The sequence below is a fragment of the Durio zibethinus genome, chromosome 11 (assembly GCF_047325235.1).
Source record: "Durio zibethinus cultivar Kanyao isolate XHJ-2024 chromosome 11, ASM4732523v1, whole genome shotgun sequence".
Taxonomy (NCBI): domain Eukaryota; kingdom Viridiplantae; phylum Streptophyta; class Magnoliopsida; order Malvales; family Malvaceae; genus Durio; species Durio zibethinus.
Window position 1 is genome coordinate 9,550,376 of NC_143172.1, and position 21,307 is coordinate 9,571,682.

General features: G+C 30.1%; 1 pseudogene; it reads right to left on the bottom strand.

The window, feature by feature from the left end:
- Window positions 1-9,100: 9,100 nt before the first annotated feature.
- On the bottom strand, window positions 9,101-12,153 carry LOC149516039 (uncharacterized; annotated as a pseudogene).
- Window positions 12,154-21,307: the final 9,154 nt, after the last annotated feature.

Genomic DNA, 21,307 nt, shown 5'->3' on the forward strand with positions numbered 1-21,307 from the left:
GGCACTAACAACCAATACTTACCTCAAGCTTCATATCAAATGAGCTTAATTGAAAAAAATTCTTTTTTAAAGATTATCAAGGAAATGAAAACTCCAGATAAATACTCTTCAAATATCTCACATTGTGTGTAACTTAAACAACAGAAGCTAATAGGGCTTAAAAGTTATGATTGTCATCTCTTAATACAAGAGTTTCTTCCTACAGTAACACAATCATCTTTACCTAATAAGTTGTGTTTGGTTCTTATTGATTTGTATACTTTTTTTAAAGAACTTTGTTCTAAAGTTCTCGAAAAAAAAAAGCTTGAATTATTTGAGTCTCGTGCTACATCAATTTTATGTGAAATGGAGAAGATTTTTTTTTACATCTTTTTTTCACAATAATGTTACATTACGTTATCCATTTGGCAAATGAAGCAAAAATTGCTAGTCCAATCATTTATCAATGGATGTATCCTATTGAGAGGTATATCTTAAAGTGTTACTGATTTTTTTACTTAAATTTTAACTAGGATGTTTGCTAATAATCTTTTCTATTGAACTTTTATTTATATAGGTTTCTTCTTACTCTTAAATCATATGTGCACAATAGAGCTTGTCCTAAAGGTTCAATTACATAAAGGTACTTAGCAAATGAATACATAACTTTTTATTTAAGATACTTTGATGGGATGGAAACTATTTTTAATGACCCATCTAAAATGAAAATAAGAATCCCTTTGTACATGAAGAAATATAATTTCTTTCATTGTAAAAAGACTATTGAGAACATTAAAACATAAAGGTTTTAATGTTAACAAGTGTAAAAGGGTCTCATGAATTATACTTGATGTTATAACTCTGGTTCAAGCATATCGATAAGTGCTATTTAATTATGATGAGGTTGCTCATTTTATAAAGTAAGAACATTATCTACATGCATATTATACTTGATAATTTTCTTTTGTAGTATATTGTATAGTCTTCTAAGAAGTTTTTTCATATAAAAAACATGAGCAATTTATTAAGAGGCATAATCGATCTCATCGGCTTACGCCATATGAGATACAAAAGGTGCAAAGTGAAACTTTTCATGATTGGTTTCATAACCATGTAAGTCACACATCATGGTTTGGAATATGTTATTAGAGTTTTTATAGTCAGATTATTATTTTAACCAAATATGAAATTGTATAGGTTGCCAAATTGGATCAACAAGGAGATGCAAACATCACACATCAACTTAGATGGCTTTCTCGTGGTCCAATTGATATTGTTAGGAAATACACTGGTTATATCATTAATGGTTTTAGATTTCATACCAAGGCACGTGAGAGATACTGAAAAACTTAAAATAGTGGGGTATTATAACAACTAAGATGATGAGTTATGGAAGTATAAGAGATGTATAACCTATTAAAGTGAAAGTTAACTATTATAGGGTTTTAAAAGACATCATTCAGTTGAATTATACTAATAGATTGAAAGTTGTATTATTTAAATGTGATTGGATTGATAAGTAGAGGTTGCAAAAAGGATAAATTTAGTCTCACTCTTGTAAATTTTTCACATCTAGCTCATAGTGGAACTAATTTGGTTCATGATCCTTTTATCTTGGCATCACAAGCTAAGAAAGTTATTTATGTGATGGATGAAAGACATAATGTTTGGGTTCTTATCAAGCATGCAAAACATAGAAATGTATTTGATATGGGTGATGAATCATCTTTATATAAAGAGCAAGAGAATGGAGAAATCCATGTTGAATTTGATGAGAGACATAGAACTTCAAATTGGGTTAGAAGTGAAGTTGATGATGAAGGAATAGAGGTCACACCAGAGATGGAAAATGAGCATGTAAAGAAAGATCCCATAGATGAACATAATGGGGAATACATTTTTTAATTCTATGTAATAGTTTAAATTGTTGTTAAGATTTTACAATGTAAGACATAGTTCACTATTATTTTGTTTTTGTGTTACTAGCTTGAATTACTTAATTTTTTATGATCATATAATATATTAAATTGTACTTGGTGCTTTATATGGTTTGCCACTATCAAGTTCTCTATTATATTGTACTTAGTATATTTTGTGTGTTATAAGACTTGAGATGGCAAAGTGTAGATGATTGAATATTACAAGGGAAAATCATGCCTCTAGTTCTCAATTGCAAGCATAATCCAAAGAATAACATGTGCTTATAGGTCCAGAAGCTTCATAACATGTATAGATCCAGAAGCTTCATAACATGAGCCTCTGCAAGAATCTCAAGAACCAATTTCCCAATCTACAAATTATGAAGATTAAGATGAACAAGTTGAACATAATTCAAGTATAAAAATACTATATTCTATTAGTACAATCATTTATGTGTTATAATGTTGTACAATTACAATTTTTAATGAATTTAATTACTTTATTTACATGTAATTTTTCTATATAGAAAATGTTCAACATAAAAAAGCTCAAGGTCTTACATGTATGGCTGATATTTGGGATTTGAAAGAAGGGGAGCATGTTGTTGTTAAGGTCAATGATGATGTTATACCTATTGGTGATGAATCTTGCTCTTTAACTCAATTCATTGGTAGCATGGTGAGAATGCCTAACTTTACACCAATTAATTATACAAATTGGCATGAAATGTCGGATGATAAGAAGGAAGAAATGTGGAAAACATTAAAGGTATCAATACAATAATGTTTTAGTTGCTAGCTAATGCCATGACAATAATCTTTTAGTTTCTAGTTAATAGTAGCAATTCATATAATATATATTGACATTTTCTTTCTAATTACCTCTTTCAAATTGTAGTCGAAGTTTGAATTTCATAAATCTAATTCTAATGAGCTCGTTGATGAAGAAATATTTTAAAAAATTATGTCTTGGGCATTAAGAAACATGGGTGCTAAATGGAGGCAAAGGAAGAACGAATTGAAGTCTAAATTTTATGATGAACACAAGACATCAGAGGAAATGGCTATAAAGATTGATGATTCTCAAGTAAACAAAGGTCAATTTCTATTTCTTGCTGCACATTGATTGACTAATAAAGTGAAGGTAAATATTTACAAAATATACTATTTACTTTGTTTTAACACTATGATAATAATTACAAAGTTATTATAATATATCTTTTCTTATTCATTTGTTTAAAGGAACAAAGTGAGACAAACAAAAGAAACCACTTAAAATTAGATGAGCCTCATTGCATAGGAACAAAATCATTTTTGAGGATCATTCAAACCTCAACTATCATTTTTTCTTGTCGCACTCAGTTAAATGAATATGAAGTTTATTTTTTATATATGTAATTTTGTCATTACAATAATCAATTTTGTACCTTTGTAGAAAGAAGAAGCTAATGGAATTCCACCATCACGTGCTGAGGTGTATATTATTTCTCGTACACATAAAGATGGAAGTGTTGTGAATGACAAGGCAGCTAAAATTGTGATATTTAATTTAGTTATTACTTTTACTTTAGTTTTTTTATACTAAAATGTTTGTTTACAATTTTAGGAACTCATGAAACAAGGTTTGAGCGAAACTAGTGCTCAGAATTTTGAAGGGAGTTCCTAAAAAAATGATGTTTATTCAAAAGTTAAAGGACCTAAGAGAAAAGGGCACATTCATTGCATGGGTACAGTATCTATTTCATTTAAACAATATGGTCATTTTTTTTCTAAATTGGTTCAGCATAAGGAAAAGGTATAAGAGTTGAAGGCTAAAATTAAAGACTTGAAAGAAACTTTAAGTACTATTTTATTGGTACTTAAAATACAATTTCCTAGTGAGAATATGGATATCTTGAATATTGTTACTCATATAGTGAATAGAGAGGCATATATAACATCTATTTTAGTTTATATATATGTAAATTGTCATCTTGCTTATGAATCTTGAACCTTATCGAAATTTCTTTTGAATTATTTTTATGTTCTGATGCTAGTAGTGCTCCAAAAATCAAATATGAAAACTATTGTTCTTCAAATTCAAGTCATCAACCTGATCTAAATGAAAATGATAAACTCATCATCACATGATATATATGTGAAAATGCTTTGCTTAATACTTGTTTCTTAGAATGCCAAAATCAATTTTGAATATTGGTTTTGAATCATGTAATTGTGTTCTTGAAACATTACCCATCATTTTTGCCATAATCATTAAATTACACTATTATTTAAAGCTTGCTCTTTTCCCTTGAAAAGGCTTTCTTGCCTTTTTTTTTCATTTGAAAAGGCTTTCTTATGATGTAAGCATGCTTTGTAGTTGAGACTTGAATGTTATAGTGAAAATATTTGTTTAATGATAGTTCTGTTGACTAAAATAATCTTTGGTTGGTTTCGTTAAGTTATTGTTTATAATTAAACTAAAAGAATGAGGAGATTACACATACAAATTAGGTTATTTCTTGTTCATTCATGCATTACACTAATGAATAGGATATTTATAAAATTATTTTAGCCGGTATATAAATGGATGATTACCTTCTATATATATGAATGAATATGATGTTTATAAAATTATTTCTACTGGTATATGAATGGATGGTTACCTTCTTACCTTCTGTATATATAAGATAATTTACAAGAATTCTAATTGGATTTTTTTATGCTATGTAGATGCCTTTTTGTAGAAATCTATGATGTGATCATTTATTTTAGAAACTTGTTTATTTACTCAGAGCATTATGTTTGTAAAGGGATTTGGTTTTGTTTTGGATGTTATGCACTTTGTTGAAATAAACCTGTTGTGTTTTGTGATGCTTGATTAATATATTGAATACTATTAGTGAGCTGGGTTCATTGAGTTTGTTAGTTATATGAGGTAGTTACACTTGTTGACTTTTTCAAGACTTGTGATATTTTGTATGAATTAAAATATTTTGGTTTTGGAAAGGGCTTATAATAGGTGCATGTATGTTTTTTCTAATTGAGGTGGTTTTGCAATTTTTTGTTTGTTTATAGATTTTTAATATTATTTTGTTTAGAGTTCTATTGAAGTTTTAAGGTGATAAAAAAGGTCTTTAGGTGTCTAATGGTGCAAACTTATAATTGTGTTTTTAGGGTGAGGTGGTGTAACTCTTTATCTATGTTTGTTTTATCAAACTTGGTACAATGACGTTAATATTTCACTTATACTAAGTTTGTGGATTATAAATAATTTACTTGTAGTTTTAATGTTATTAAATATCTTTTACTTTATTGTGTGTTTTTTTTGTTTATATGAAAACATATCATATTATGATTATAAATAATTGAAAATATAATTTTTTTAAAAATTTACCAACGTCTTAACATTTATACTGATGCACTTGATCGTTAGAATATTTCAGGCGAAACTAACAGTCACCAATTGTCAATAAAATACAATAAAAAAATTAAAACATATAAGTCTATACTGACAATATCTAACCGTCGGTATAGGTAAGGAAATTAAAGCATACAATTCTATAATGACGGTCTCTAATCATCGGTATAGGTAAAAAAATTAAAAAATACAAGTCTATACTAATGGATGCTAAGTGTTGATATAGGTAAGAAAAATTAAAACATATAAGTCTATACTAACGGGCACTAGCCGTCGGTATAGGTGAGAAAATTAAAACATACAAATCTATACTGATAGGCTTTAAGCATCAGTATATGTAAAAAATTACAAGTCTAAACTCATAAGCATTAACCGTTGGTATAGGCAAGAAAAATTAAAACATACAAGTCTATATAGATGAGTGTTAATTGTCGATAAAAGGTATAATGATGGATCACACAACAGATGCTATACCAACATATATACATTTACTAATGGGCAAAAGCTATAGGTATATCTCTGTAAACTATTCCGACACCTTAAAAATCGTTAGTATAGGTCTATACCGACAAGAGATATACTAACAGTTAAAAATTCATTAGAATACATATTTTGACCATTGGTATAGGGTTTATGGTACTATACTGACATATTTTAGGTTTTTACCGATGCTATTTTAAGTGTCAGTATATGTCAGATTTCTTGTAGTGAGTTCAAGTGCCAAGTGGGGAACTTTTAGGTTTGTGTCTGAGTGTTTGCATTGAATGGATGAATGTTGTGCATTATAGTCAATTGAGGTTTTTTTATTTCTTTTAAGTTTTGGACTTGTAGGTTTTCTTTGAAAGAAAATAGTAGAAAGGGGGAAGTTGTTAGATTTGAATAAAGTTTCATATAGTTAAGTTTCAAGGTTATAGAAAAAGAAATGCCATAAAAAAAAAGAAAAAAAAAAGGGAAAAAGGAAAGTTTTGAGTCTCATATGGGTTGGCGATGACTATTAGGAATTTCTAAAATACCAAAAACACAATTTCTTAAATCATTTAGTTGATTCCATTCATTAGCCATGACCCTTCAAAAGCTATGAATTTGAATTTTTGAACCTTGCTTTCACCTGATAATGTTATGATATCAAAGGGTGATATTCTTTTTCGAGGCAATGAATAATGAAACAACCAATTTAAAAAAAATGTGGTTCCTAGAAGATCAGGCAAAAGTGACATTTTTTTAAGAATTCAAATATGGTAATATGATGTCTCAATGTTACGCTATAGCTCTAAAAATTTTCAACATCAAAGCCAACCTAAGTCCAATAAAATGACCTCAGATATACTAACTTTTTAGTCATTTACCGTAAAGCTAGATTGATCTAGTATCTTGGAAGCACATTGATTAGAAAAAAAAAAGACTTCATTGCCCTTAAAACAACTTGAATTATAATCAACCCATTTGTTCTCTTCTTGTGGAGTGATATGAATCATTTGACACCTTAAACAGGTTCATTCCATATGATCCTTTTTCTTACAATAACTTTCATTAAGGGTAATTTGTTAAAATGGGGCATCTTACATTAATGGCATTACCGGCAAAGTGAATTTATGTATAAGTTATAGGGGGCATGTTAAAAAAAGAAAAAAATGAAAAGGGCAAAAGGAAAATGGTTATGACATCATGCATTTAAGAAATTTAAATAAATCCAAATAAAAATCTAACAAATTCAAATATTTTTTAAAAGAATTAAGGGAAAAATCCAAAAAAAAAAAAAAAGAAAAAAAAAAGACAAAAGAAAGAGAAGAAAACCTTTTGAAATGAAAAACCTTTCCTCAAATTCATTTTCCTAAAGGGAACTATTCTTCAATTTAAGTGATCATGCTTGAAATGACAAAAGGCCATCTTTCATCATTCCTTCACAAATGTAAAAATTTATCTTTTGCTACCACCTTGAGCCTGATAAAATTTTTTCAAAATAAACCTTAACTAAAGATCACCTTCCACACTGGGGGTAAAAAATGATGCATTTAGGGGTTAAAAATGGTGATGTCCAAATGGAATCCTGTATGTTAGGGCAATGGCTTAATATCAAAGTTTCCAAAAGTTTTGGATCCACTTAAAGAAAAAGGAAAAAAAAGTGAAAGAATGAAAAAGAGAAAAGATAAAAGAAAAAGCAAAGGAAAAACTGAAAGAAAGAAAGAAACAAAAATGAAGAAATAAATGAAATGAAATAAATGGGTGAAAAGCACAAGAAAATGAAAAAGATTATACCCCAGAGTGAATCCTTCAAATGAAAGAATGATTTTGGTTTCAATTACCTTTAAATGCTTGTTTTGGGCCTGTCTATCTTTTTCTTTGAAAACCCAAAATCTTAGCCTATGTTACATCTTATGAAAAGTCCATATTGGATCAAGCATGGATGCTTAAAAATCGAAGAGCTTCTCTTGGAAAAATGGCCATGAAACCCATGAAACTCATAAACTTTTTGGTCTCTCTTTATTATCTAATTTTTTGTTAGGACCATTATGCTCTGTTGGATAAGCTTGAATTTTTAAGTGCATGGTATAATAATAAAAAAAATAAAAGAAAGAAAAATAAAAAAAGAATGAATGTGGCACTAGGTTGAAAACCTACAAAAAGGTAGTGTAGAGCAAAACTATGAAGGCCATTCCCAATACTAAATGAGATAGATGCTAACCAAAGAGAACCCAAACCCTTTGAAATATCCAAAGACACCAAGGTCCCAAAAGTTTAAGAAAGCATAAAAAATGGTTGATTTCGAAAAGTTAAGCCTTCTTCCATTTCCAAATGACCTTTCAAAATCTCAAGCCCTTATAGCTAACCTCGACATATGTCAAAATGTCACATATAAAGGCTAAAGGAAATGTCAAACATGTTTGGTATTCAAGGGATTCATGTTTTTAGAAAAACTTATGTTTCATCTATGAGCTTGCATGAAAAAAAATATATGCCTATTTTATCCCCTTCAGGTGGAGAAACTCTTTTAAATGAATAGAAACCTTCGTATACTAAACCATTTAATCCATTTGAAAAGAAAATTTTTCACCTCTTTCATTTTTGATAGGGATTCCCAATTCTTGAGAAAGAATTTAACTAGTTTAGCTAGCCCTAGGTTTTAAGTCCAATTTAGCTGGTACCCGTGAAAACTTAGGTCCAATTTTTTAGTAGCTAAAAAAGAATTTAAGCCTAATTTAGTTGGCACCCAAGATTTAAGCCCAGTTTAGCTAGCATCCAAGTTTTAAGCATAGTTTAGTTGGCGCCCATGAAAATTTAAAGTCTAGCTTTTTCAGAACTCGAAAAGTCTTAAACCCAGTTTAATTGGCACCTAGGTCATAAGCTTAGTTTAGTTGGGATATAAGCCTAGATTAGCTAAAACCTATACACCCTTTTATCACCTTCTTGCGGTGAATTCTTTTTAATTTAATAGAAACCTCCCTGTGTTGAATCCGTCAATCCATTAGGAAAAAAAATTTTCACCTCTTTCATTTTTGATAAAGATCATCAATTTCCTAGAAAATTTAAGTCCACCTATGTTTTAAGTCCAATATATATGGCGCTAATGAATATTTAAACCTAGTCTAGCTAGCACCAATGAAAATTTAAGCCTAGTCTAGCTAGCACCCAATGAAATTAAGCCCAGTCTAGTTGGTACCAATGAAATTTAAGCTCAGTTTAACTAGAACCAATACAAATTTAAGCGTAGATTAGCTGACACCCAATTAAAATTTAAACCCAGTCTAAATTAGCTAGCACCCAATGAAAATTTAAGCCCAATGTAACTAATACCACTGTAAATTTAAGCCTAGTTTAGTTGGCACCTTATGAAAATTTAAGCCTAGTCTAACTAGCATTTAATGAAAATTTAAGTCCAATTTAGCTGACACGTAAGCTTAGATTAGCTGGCACCTATGAAAATTTAAATCTAGCTTAGTTGGTATGAAAGCCTAGATTAGCTGACACGTAAGCCTAAATTAGCGGTCAACTTGTTTGACTTACAGTTTAATCTAGGTCATCTTATTTGAATTGTGGTTTAGTCTCAGTCACTTCATTCAACCTATGATACAATCCATGTCATTCTTATCTTTTGACTTGCCATTTAATCCTAGTCATCTTAAGGGAAAAAAAGAATAAAAACATAAAAAAAATCAAAAAATTTTAAAAAATAAACAATAAAAAAATAAAAAATAGAAAAAACTTTCATTAGGAAGTAACATCCGAACAAAATTGTTGTCTATATCACTGCGTTTTTCCTAATCTTCAAAAATATGCAAAAAGGGGCTCTGTAGACATTTAATTTTATTTGACATATTTGATCATTTTAACTTGGGTTTAGTTTTGCAATTAGGCTTGATCTTTATTTTTCGGACTCACTACATGGTCCATTTTCAAATGCTCAAGAATGTGATTTAATGGTACGGCCCGTTGCATAGGCTTGAATGAACGCCTAAATGGACCAATAAAAGCTCAAAATAAAAAAACACATTTTAAAACCTAAATAAAGCCCAATACGGACCATTAAAAGTGACCTAAAATATGGCCTAATCAAAAGCCCAATATGGCCCAAGTGGTTAACGCCCACAAACAAAATAAAGCCCAAAAAAAAAAAGAGACAAAAGCCCAAAGCAAAACAAACCCAAAACAAGCCAAAAATAAAACAGAAAGGGCTCAAAATCGTAAAACAAAAACCAAAGAAAACATGTATGCATGCTATAAGGAAATGGCAAGATAATCTAACAAAAGAAAATGCATGCCATGAAGAAAAAAGGTGAAAAGCTGCAACAAAGGTAAAAAGAACTGAAATCAAAACTACATGAAAAGTGGCTGGCAATGTGGGTGTAGAACAAAAAAGAAATAGAGCAGTAGAAAAAATAAAAAAAGGAAAAAAGGGTAAGCTTTCTGGTGAACTAGAGAAAAAAAAAAGAAAGGCAAGTGTTCAATGGGGAAAGTAGAAACAAAGCAAAAAAAATAAAAAAAGAAGACAAAAAGCAAAGAATAAGCATGGAATAACAAAAATAAAAGCAAAGCAACAAGTAGAAAAAAATTAGGCATGAAAAAAATTTACAATAGGAAAAGAAAGAGAAATCAGTAGGAAAGAAGAGGAAACTAGTAGGAAAATAAGAAGAAGAGGCCAATATAAAAGAAAAGAAAACAAAAAAAAACCATAAAAGAGGAACTTTTGGGCATAAACAAAGAAATAAAAAAAATTGGTAGAAAAAAAATAAGACTAGTAGCATGGAAAAAAACTATAGCAAAAAAAAGAAAAAAAACAAGACCAAAAAGAAATGAAAACCAAATAAAAAAAAAAAGAGCTCATGAAGAAAAATAGAATAAAACTAGAGAATGAGGAGCATTGTGGAAAGAAGCTAAAAAATAAGAAGAAGAGAAAATCGAGAACAAAAGTGAAAGAATGTGCTTTTACTGCACTGGCTGCTGGTTATAATAGTTTTTCTCTGTTTTTTTCTTTTAACAGCAAGCCTTGCATTCTTTGCAGTAGCCTCTTGTTCAGCAGCTTTTATAACAGCATCCATCTTTTTACTAGATTTTTTTTTCATAAATACCATATTCTTTAATCGTTCTTTCACATCAATAGCTAATGCATCCTTCTTAGCCTGCTCAGTCCCAGTAACTTCATCGGGTCCATTGGTGGTGTCTATACGAATAAGCTGATCCTATCATTCTTTTCCCTTTTTTGAATTATCTTTTTTTTTTTTTTTCTCTTTGGCACTTTTAAACTCTATTGGAATATTTTCCTTCTTTTTTATTTTTTTCCTATGCAACATCACTCGACTTATCCTAGCCATTGCTTTCTTTTTATGTAACTCTAAAATTAGCAAAAAAAGCCTTCAACTCTATGAGTTTCTTTTTTTTTTTATGTTATCTTTCTAACTCCTTAGGTGGTGTAAAATGGCATAGGTTTTGGATGTACTTAAACCTCAGGTTCATTGTCATGATCTTTCTACATATCATCACCTTCGTCTAAAATATCTTCCTCACTTTAACTTTCTTTTACATTGGTGGTCTTGTCTTCATGACTCTGAGGCGGCCCCGAAGACCCTCTAACGGGCAGAAAAAGAATGGTTATAACGTAATAATCATCATCGTCATTGACATTGGCCTAAGACTTAACAGTGAGTGGTATCAAAGCCTAAAACACTTGTAGCTTAGGTTCTTTTTGAGGTAATTACTTTTTTTAAGAATTGGAAGAAGATTTCTAGAAAAAGCTCATTGCTTGTCAGATTTTTTCTTCTTCTGAAAAGTTTCAAGAGCCACATACACATTTATGTTGTTGATCACCAACGATATTTCATCTTGCTTGCTGCTTTTATGAGAAAGTGATATGATTTTATAAGCTTCGTTGAAATTGGAAGAGGTTGGAGATAAAAAAAGAGTGTTTGTTTCTCAGGAAAAAAAAATTGAGGGAGATAAAATTAGGGTTTCAAATGATGTGTATTTGTTGTAGACCAAACCTTATTTTTTTAGCAACCAAGAAATCTTCTTCATTTTTTCTTTTTAGTTTTTTCCCAAAAACCTTTAGTATATCAAAGTATATAAATATATATTTAAGCCTTTCCTCTTTTTTTTCATCCTTTTTTTTTAAGATAGCTCCTTTTTTTTTCTTCCTTTCTGTTGGCAGCTTTCCTCTAGCCTTAGCTTTGGCAGCCTTTTCTCTTTTTTTTTTTTCCTTTGGCAAACTCTTACCTTTCCTTCCTTCAATAGCTTCCCTCTAGCCTTAGCTTTGGTAGCCTCTTTTCTTTTTTCTTTTCCTTTGGTAGACCCTACGTTCCCTTTCTTCAATAGCTTCCCTCCAGCCTCAGCTTTGGCAGCCTCTCCTCTCTTTTTTTTAGCCATTTCTTTCCCTTTTTTTTACATGCCTCTCTCTTTTTCTCCCTTCTAGCTCCTCCTTTCGATGAACACTACCCTTATTTTTTTAAGAATCATACCCCTTTAAAAAATATCTTATTTTGGTAAATATAGACCCTTGGATGAAATCTCATCTGAGGGTCAAAGTTTTTCTTTTTTCTTCTTTTAAAGGAACTACCTTTGGCCATTGGATCAAAATCAATAAAAGATTCAATGGTCTACATTATTCACTACAAATGTTGGATTTTTATATCATTTAAACCCATGAAAAGATCATTTTACCCCTAGTGTAAAGTTTTTAGTATTTAGGCTATTTTCTTAGAAATCAACATTTCCATGCTCATATTTGGGATTTTAAAACACCACAAATCATGAAATATTATAAAATTGATATCTTGAAAGTTTCATGAAAATTCAAGCTTTAAAAGGTCAAATTACTAAAATACCCTTATAAGGGGTATTTTGGTAATTTCTCACTTTTTAGGGTACTACTTTGATTTCAAATGTACCAAAAGTCATGAAATATTATGAAATTAAATTATAGAAAGTTTCATGAAAATCTAAACTTGAAAGGCCAAATTACAAAAATACCCATATAGAGATATTTTGATAATTTCACATTTCTCAAGGTATTGTTGTGATTTCAAATGCATCAAAAATCATGAAATATTATGAAATTAAGATCTGAAAAGTTTCATGAAAATTTGAGGTCAATAAGGTCAAATTATGAAAATATCCCTTTAAAAGGTATTTTAGTAATTTTATACTTCCCCTAATACAATAAAAATTGTTAGTATTTGAAAAATCACCAAATTTAATTTTAAACCATATTGATTCTAATGTGGTTGTGAACTTTGAGGATTGACTCCCATTTTATTCATTTTGACTAAGTTTTGTATAATTTTGACTAGAGTTGACTTTAGGGTTTAATCGTTTCATTTATTCTTTATTTTTCATACATCCATATGCAAAGGTATAATCCATATAAATCCCATGTGAAAGAGTTTGATAGTAACCATATGTGTCTCATTTTTTTTGTTTATTGGGCCTAAATATCGATGCATTTTATGGGCTCTTTAAGTGGCCTTTTTATAGGTTTCAAATAGGCTTTATTCAACCATGCTAAAATGTTCTAGATAAAATTCAGTATTTACAACTTCCCCTCTTTGCATATTTTTGAAAATCGGAAATAATGCAAAGACATAGACAATAATTTTGTTCAGATGATGCCTTTTAGAGTTTTTTTTTTTATTTTTTTGTTTTTACTTTTGTCAATGGCTTTCCCCAAATAGAGATTTTGAAACTTTGAAAATGGCTTCCCCTAAACAGAGGCTTTGAAACTTTGAAAATGGCTTCCCTAAACAGAGGTTTTGGAATTTTGAAAATAGATCCCCCTAAACAGAGGCTTTAAAACTTTTAAAATGGCTCCCCTTAAATAGAGACTTTGAAACTTTTTAAAAATATCTTGTTTAAAAATGGCTCCTCCCAAACAAAGGCTTTGAAACGTTAAAAATGGCTCCACTTAAACAGAGGCTTTGAACCTTTTTTTTTGTTTTTTTAATCTTGTTTTTCTTTTCTCTCTTTTTTTTCCCTTTTTTTTCTTTTCATTTTTGTTTTCTAATATTTACAAAGTTGATAAAGGCAATCGTAATACAAATGTCTATTGTCATCAAATGATGCTAATGGAAATGTTGATGCGAATGCAAATGTCCATGCAAATGCAAGAATGTAAATGCTTGCTGCAAATACATTTGACATTTTCACAATGCAAATGAAAATGTTTCTTTCATGTAAATGCCTCTATAAATACTTTTTCTTCGGATGCATATGCCATGATGTAAATACAAATTTCTTTCTTATGGCGTAAATGCAAATGTTTTATACAAGTGCAAATGTAAGTGATACAAATACAAATGTCTTTCTTGTAATGCAAATGCAAGTGATGCAAATACAAATATCTTTTTTATGATATAGATATGAATGCAAATGTTTTTCTCATGATGCACATGCAAGTATGAATATGAGTAATGCAAATCTGAATGTCTTTTTTTTTGTTTTTGCAGTATGCATATCAAATAACCTTCTCATGATACAAATGTGAATGCAAGTGATGCAAATGCAAAGACTCTTTTTGTTTTTACAAAATGCAAATTAAATGTCTTTTAATGATGCACATCTAATTGATACAAATGTGATTATTTTTAGAATGTCGATCAAATATCTTTTGCAATTTATGCAAATTCAAAGATTAGGATGACACCACAAGTCAAAAAAGAAAGAACGATTGGGATGACACCATAAGTTAAAAAATAAAGAATGACATGGATAACACCACAAGTTGAAAAATAAGAAAATTACCAAGATAACACTATAAGTCAAATAAAGTGATCGCTTATTTAGGTTTATGTGCTAGCTAAACTAGACTTAAAAATTCATTGGGTACCAGCTAAACTGGGCTTAAAATTAGGTGCCAGCTAAGCTAGGCTTAAAAATTCATTAAGGGTCGAATAAACTAGGCTTAAATATTTTTTGGTGCTAGATAAACTGGGTTTAAAATTTTCATCAAAGGTCAGATAAATTGGGCTTAAAATTTTTCTTTGATGCCAGATAAACTAGACTTAAAATTTTATTACGTGCTAATTGAGCTGTGCTTACTCTTTCACTAGTGCCAGGCAAACTGGGCTTAAAATTTTCATCAATGGCCAGAAAAATTGGGCTTAAATTTTCACTAAAAGCTAGCTAAGCAAGGCTTTAAAATCTTTATTAGCTGCCAGGTAAACTAGGCTTAAAATCTTTCTTTGGTGCCAAATAAACTGAGCCTGAAATTTCATTTTATGCTAGCTAAACTGGGCTTAAACTTTCATTGGTGCTAGGTAAACTGGGCTTAAAATTTTGATCAAGGGCCAAATAAACTAGGCTTAAAGTTTCACTGAGAGTTAGCTAGGTTAGGCTTTAAAATCTTCATCAGGTGTTACATAAACTTGGCTTAAATTTTCATTAAGAGCCAGCTAAGCTAGGCTTTAAAATCTTTATCAGGTGCCAAGTAAACTGGGTTTAAAATCTTTCTTTGATTCTAGATAAGTTGGGCTTAAACTTTCACTAGTGCCAAGAAAACTGGGCTTAAAATTTGCATTAGGGACCAGATAAACTTGGCTTAAATTTTTACCAATAGCTAGCTAAGCTGGGCTTTAAAATCTTCATCAAGTGCCCAATAAACTAGGCTTAAAATCTTTCTTTGGTGCTAGATAAACTGGGCTTAAAATTTTTATCAAGTGTCATTTAACTGGGTTTAAACTTTCACTGGTACTAGGTAAACTGGGCTTAACCTTTTGTGTAGACTTAAACTTTTATAAGGAACTAACAATTCATATTAGAAATGAAAGAAGTGAACAATTTGTCTTTCAATGGATTCGATGATTGTGCACCTAGAGTTATCATTGATTCAGAAAGGACTTGACCACTTAAAAGGGATGAAAGGGGTATATATTTTTTTAACTAATCTGGGCTTATGTACCAACTAATTTAGGCTTATATGCCAGCTAAACTAGGCTTATGTGCTAGCTAATCTGGGCTTATGTACCAGTTAATCTAGGCTTAAAATTTCATTAGTGCCAAGTAATCTGGGTTTGTATGCTAATTACACTGGGTTTAAATATCATCGATGCCAGATAATCTAGGCTTAACATTTATTGATGCCAGCTAAACTGACCTTGCATGCCTAAGAATTGGCAATCTCTATCAGAAATGAAACGTCAAAATACTTTCCAAATAGGTTGAATGATTTCTATATATAGAGATTTTTATTTATTCAAAAAGGTTTCAACACTTGTAGTGGATAAAAGAGGCATGTACTTTTTCTATACAAGCTTATAGATGAAACATAAATTGCTTTGAAAATATGAATTCCTTTAAAATCAAACATGTTAAACAATTTCTTTAGTTTACAAATGTGATATTTTGATATATGTCAAAGTTAGCTGTAAGGGCTTGAGATTTTGAAAAGTTATTTGGAAATGGGCAAAAGTTAAGGTTTTTGAAATCAACTCATCTAAGACTTTTATGACTTTGATATTTTAGATCTTTCAATAAGGTTTGGCTTAGCATCTCTCAGATTTAGCATTATAAGTGGCTTTCAAGGTTTGCTCTAGACTGCCCTTTTTAGGGTTTCACCCTAGAGCCATTTTTATTTCTATTTGTTTCTCTATTTTTTACTTTTTTTATTAACACATCATGCACTTTAAAAATTCAAAACTAATCTAAAAGAGGAAAAGAATTTTTCTGAAATAGGTTAATGATCCAAATAGAAAATTATGTAATAAATGGGGATTCAAAAGATTCATGGTCATTTTCCAAGAGAAACTCTTTAATTTTAAGCCTTCATGCTTAATCCAATATGGACATTTCAAAGGTTGTAATATAGGTTAAGGTTCAAGGTTATCAAAGAAAAGGATAGAAAGGCCCAAAACAAGTATTTAAAGGTATTTAAAACCATGGATCATTTTTCCATTCGAAAGATACACTATGAGGTCTATTCCTTTTTGCTTTCAATCCATTCGTTTCTCTTTTTTTTCTTTCTTTTATTCTTCCTTTCCTTTCATTTTTTTTTCATTTTTTTTTGTATTCTTTCATTGAGTGGATTTAAAACTTATTGTGAACTTTTATATTAAGCCTTTACCTCAACATATGGGATTCCATTCGGACATCTCCATTCTTAACCCTTAAATGTGTTTCTTTTTGCCCTCTAGTGTAGAGGGTGATCCTTGATTAGAGTTTATTTTGAAAGAATTCAATCAGGCTCAAAAGGATAACAAGGGATAAATTTCTACATTTACAAAAGGATAATGAAAGATAACCATTCGTCATTTCAATCATAAACACTTAAATTGAAAAGCAGTTCCCTTTAAAAAAATGATGTCGAAAAAAGTTTTTTATTTCAATAGTTTTCTTTAGTATTTTCTATTTTGGGCTTTTTTTTCTTGTCCCTTTTCCAAACTTTGAATTTGTCAGGACTTTATCAAAATTTAATCAAATTTCCTAAGTGCATGATGTCATAACCATTTTCTTTCATTTTTCTCTTTTTATCTTTCTTTTTTTTTTTCAATTTGTTTTTGACATGCCTCCCAAACACATGCCTAGATTCATTTTACTAGTAATGTATTTCATGAAAAATGCCCCCTTTTTTACAAACCACCCTTAAGGATAGTTGTTACAAAAAATGGGTTATGTGAATGAACGAGCAAAGAACCATGTGCAATAAACCTATTTAAGGTATCAAATGATCTAAGTTACTCCATAAAAAGAAAACAAAAGGGTTGATCATAACTTATGTTGTCTTAAGAGTAATGAGGTTTTTCTTTTCTGATCAACGTGCTATTGAGATACATGGTCAGGCCAATTTTGGGGTAAAGAGCTAAAAGATTGGTCAATTTGAGGTCATTTTGTAGGACTTAAGTTAGTTTTAATTTAAAAACTTTTGGAACTACAGTGTAATATTGACACATCAAATTACCACATCTAAATTCTTAAGAAAAATGTCATATTTGCCTAATCTTCTAGGAATCCATATTTCTTTCTTCTTTTCTTAATTAGATGTTTTATTGTTCATTGCCTTGGAAAAAAATATCACCTTTTGATATCATAATGTTATTAGGTGAAAGCAAGGCTCACCAATTCAAATTTATGGCTTTTGAAGGGTCATGGCTATTGAATGGAATCATTTGAAAGGCTTAAGAAAGAGAGTTAGGTATTTGACAAATCTCTAATAATGATCTCCAACTCATATAAGATTCAAAAAAACATTTTTTTCATTTTTTATCTTTTTTTCATTTTTTCCATAATACTTTTTTATTATTTATTTTAACCTTGGGACCTAACTATGTAGGGCTTTATTCAAATCTAACATTTCTCCTTTTTTTAGCAATTACAAGTCCAAAATTTAATAGAAATTAAAAGCATTAAATGATAATATAAATCCATGGAACACTCTTGATGCACAAGATCTATTCATGCAATGCAAACACTCAAACATGACCTAAAAATTTATATTCCTAATAATATTCTTGAGATGACATTGTTACTTACAAACAAAGGTTTCCCATTTGACAATTCAATTTTTGCATCATTGACCCACAACTCTCCCACTATCAAAAATCACTAATCAATTCTTTAAATTTTATGGGATCTGTATCAATCAAAGCTTGAACTGTATCCTTGAAGGCAATACAGTCTTTTATGGAATGTCCTTCAACCTTATCATGAAACTCACACTTAAATTTTGGATTATACCACTTTGGGTATAGAGGCTTTTTTAGTTTTACTGGAACAATAAAGATCATATGATTTTTAATCAGTAAGGTGAACAGTTCAGCATAAAACATTGGAAGTGAATGATACATCTTGACTTTCTTTCTTTTATGACCTAGTGAATGGCTTGGTTGATCCTTTGTCTTGTAAATGTTTGTAGTAAAGGAATTGGAGCACATAGATGAAGTGGTTGAGAAAATCTTTGGCCTAAAATGTTGGTTGGGAACAGTATGGTAACCATTGAAAATAAGCATTTACAGGGTCTTTTTGTATCATGCAAAGGCTTCTTTGGCTTTGCCCTTTAATAATTGTTTTTTATGTTGGTTTAGCAAAAATATCTTCCCTCATTTCATTATTAGCATATATAATTCTTCTCCTTTTTTTATCCCATTCTCAATTCTACCCATAGCAAACAACAAATTTGCAAACTCTAATGAAGTATTGCTAATAAACTTATCATAATAAAGAAAAGAAAGGGTATCCATAAATAGTGAATTTAGTTCCCTATTGGTAAGAGGTGGTCATACTTGTGATGACACTTCCTTCCATCTAATAGCATATTCTTTGTCGCTCTCATTAGGGCTCTTTCTTATATTTTGAAAGGTTAATCGATTTGGAGCCAACTCTAAAATATGCTGGTATTGCTTTAAGAATGCCTATGATAAATCTCTCCAAGTATGAATTTGACTACTCTCTAGACAATAATATCAATTGGCTACTACATCAGCCCAACTTTTTTTAAAAAAATGAATTAGTAGCTTTTCATCACTAGCATACCCAACCATTTTATGATAGCATTAAGCCAAATATGTCTTAGGATATCCAATTCCATTATGCTTTTCAAATGTAGAAACCTTAAACTTAGGTGGAATAACACCTCTGAAACTAGTTGATTTTTTTTTTGCATCAAAAGATTCATTCTTACCTTCAATAGCTTGAACTCATTCTTCCAAGAAATTATACCTTCTCTATTCATTTAGATCCCTCAACTCTTTCCTTATGGGTCCTAAGCTAGTTCCTTTAAGTTGATTATTTCCTTGAGCATAAAATCCCTCGATAATCTTATTTATCTCTCCTTTCAAATCAAATATTCTCTCCTGACCCTTAGAAGAAATCGTAAGAATTATTTTTAAAGAAATTCCCTATTTTAGAGCACACATGAATTGCATTATATAGATACATAAATGGATGAATGGATGAATGAATGGATGAATGAATGAATGAATGTACAAATGACAAAGCTCTTTAGTGAAAAGTATGAACATTCCCAAAGGAACAAGAATGAAAGACAAATCATAATTCACATATCTAAAACCATGATTCACATATCTAAGTTCAACAAACAACATCATATCAACATAAAAACATTTTTCAAACAGAAGAAATTCATAAACCTATCACTTGAAGACCCTCTTTAAACAAAAGTCCCATTCATGTTCATCTTATTGCCATCTCATTGTCATTATTCTTAGATTTTTTAATCCCTTATTGTAGTTGGATCGAGCCATTTCACATTTATGAGTAACTGCACCTTGTGCTTGAAACCATCACAATTCTTAATGGATGCCTCATATTTCCACTATGCTATTCGCATCTTGCATTTTGGTCAAAATATTCTGGGTACAAAGGCTTTAAAAGCTTTAAAGGCACAGGGATAATAAGGTGTCTCACAACCAGACAAGGAAAAAATTTTCCATATGAAATAGAGAGAAGATCTAACTGTTTCTTTTTCTTGGGTAATTTTAAGGTAACAAATTGACTAGGAGTCCTACGATTTGATGATGGTGCAAAGGTTTAGACTTGAGTAATTGGCTGAACAGGTGATAGAAGGATGAAAATTTTGGTTCAGAGATAAACTTCTCGAAGATTATATGAAGTTTGAGAGCCTAGTCTTAGGTGCTTGAAAAGGAGATTGAAAATAGTCATGAGAAGAATTTAGGTGCAGGTTGGAACTCAGGATGGTTGGTGAGGGTTGTTTGAAGCCAAGTGACTCTATCTTGAAAATCATACTTTTGAGTTCAATCATATGTATAGCCAATTCACTCATTCTTTTCTTGAACTCACTCAAACTTTAGTCACTATTTGAATCACATAATGCCTTAGTATGTTTGAGAAAACTGCTGGAACTAATAGGAGCCGTAAAAGTTTCCTTTTATATGAATGTATTTGCAAGAAATGTAATGTTATGTTGTAGTGATGGTGGGATATAAAATGCAATGTATGTTCTACAAAACTCTATCACTCATGAATTTATATGCATAAAATGCTATAACATGTTATATGAGTCATGAGATATATACCTATAATTAATGTAAATACTTGTGTGGAATGTATGGACCTATCAAGTGCACAAGATATGTCTACTAGAATGCTTGTATTATGTCAACCTAATGAAATTGATACTACCTTAAAATATGTAATGAAATGGAGTGCGCATACTACCTATTAAGATGCACATGCAAAGCATGTATCATTTATCAACATGTGCATAAAATGGGATGCATGTACTATCCATTGATGTGAAAGGGATGCAATGCATGTATTATCTTATTAAGATATGCATCAAATAAGATGCATATACTATCTATTAGGATGAATGGGATGGGGAATATATTATTATTATTATTATTATTATTATTATGAAAAATGTATGTAAAAGATCAAATGAAAATGTGAAAAACAGAACAACATTCAAATTTAAAATTTTCTTCCCTTTTTTTTCAAAAAGGAAAAAAATTTATGAACACATGTTTTTTTATCACACAGAATAACTGGATTCAAAGATGTTTAATTTTATTTAGCCAATAAACAAAAAGAAAAAAATTTAAGAGAAACCTTT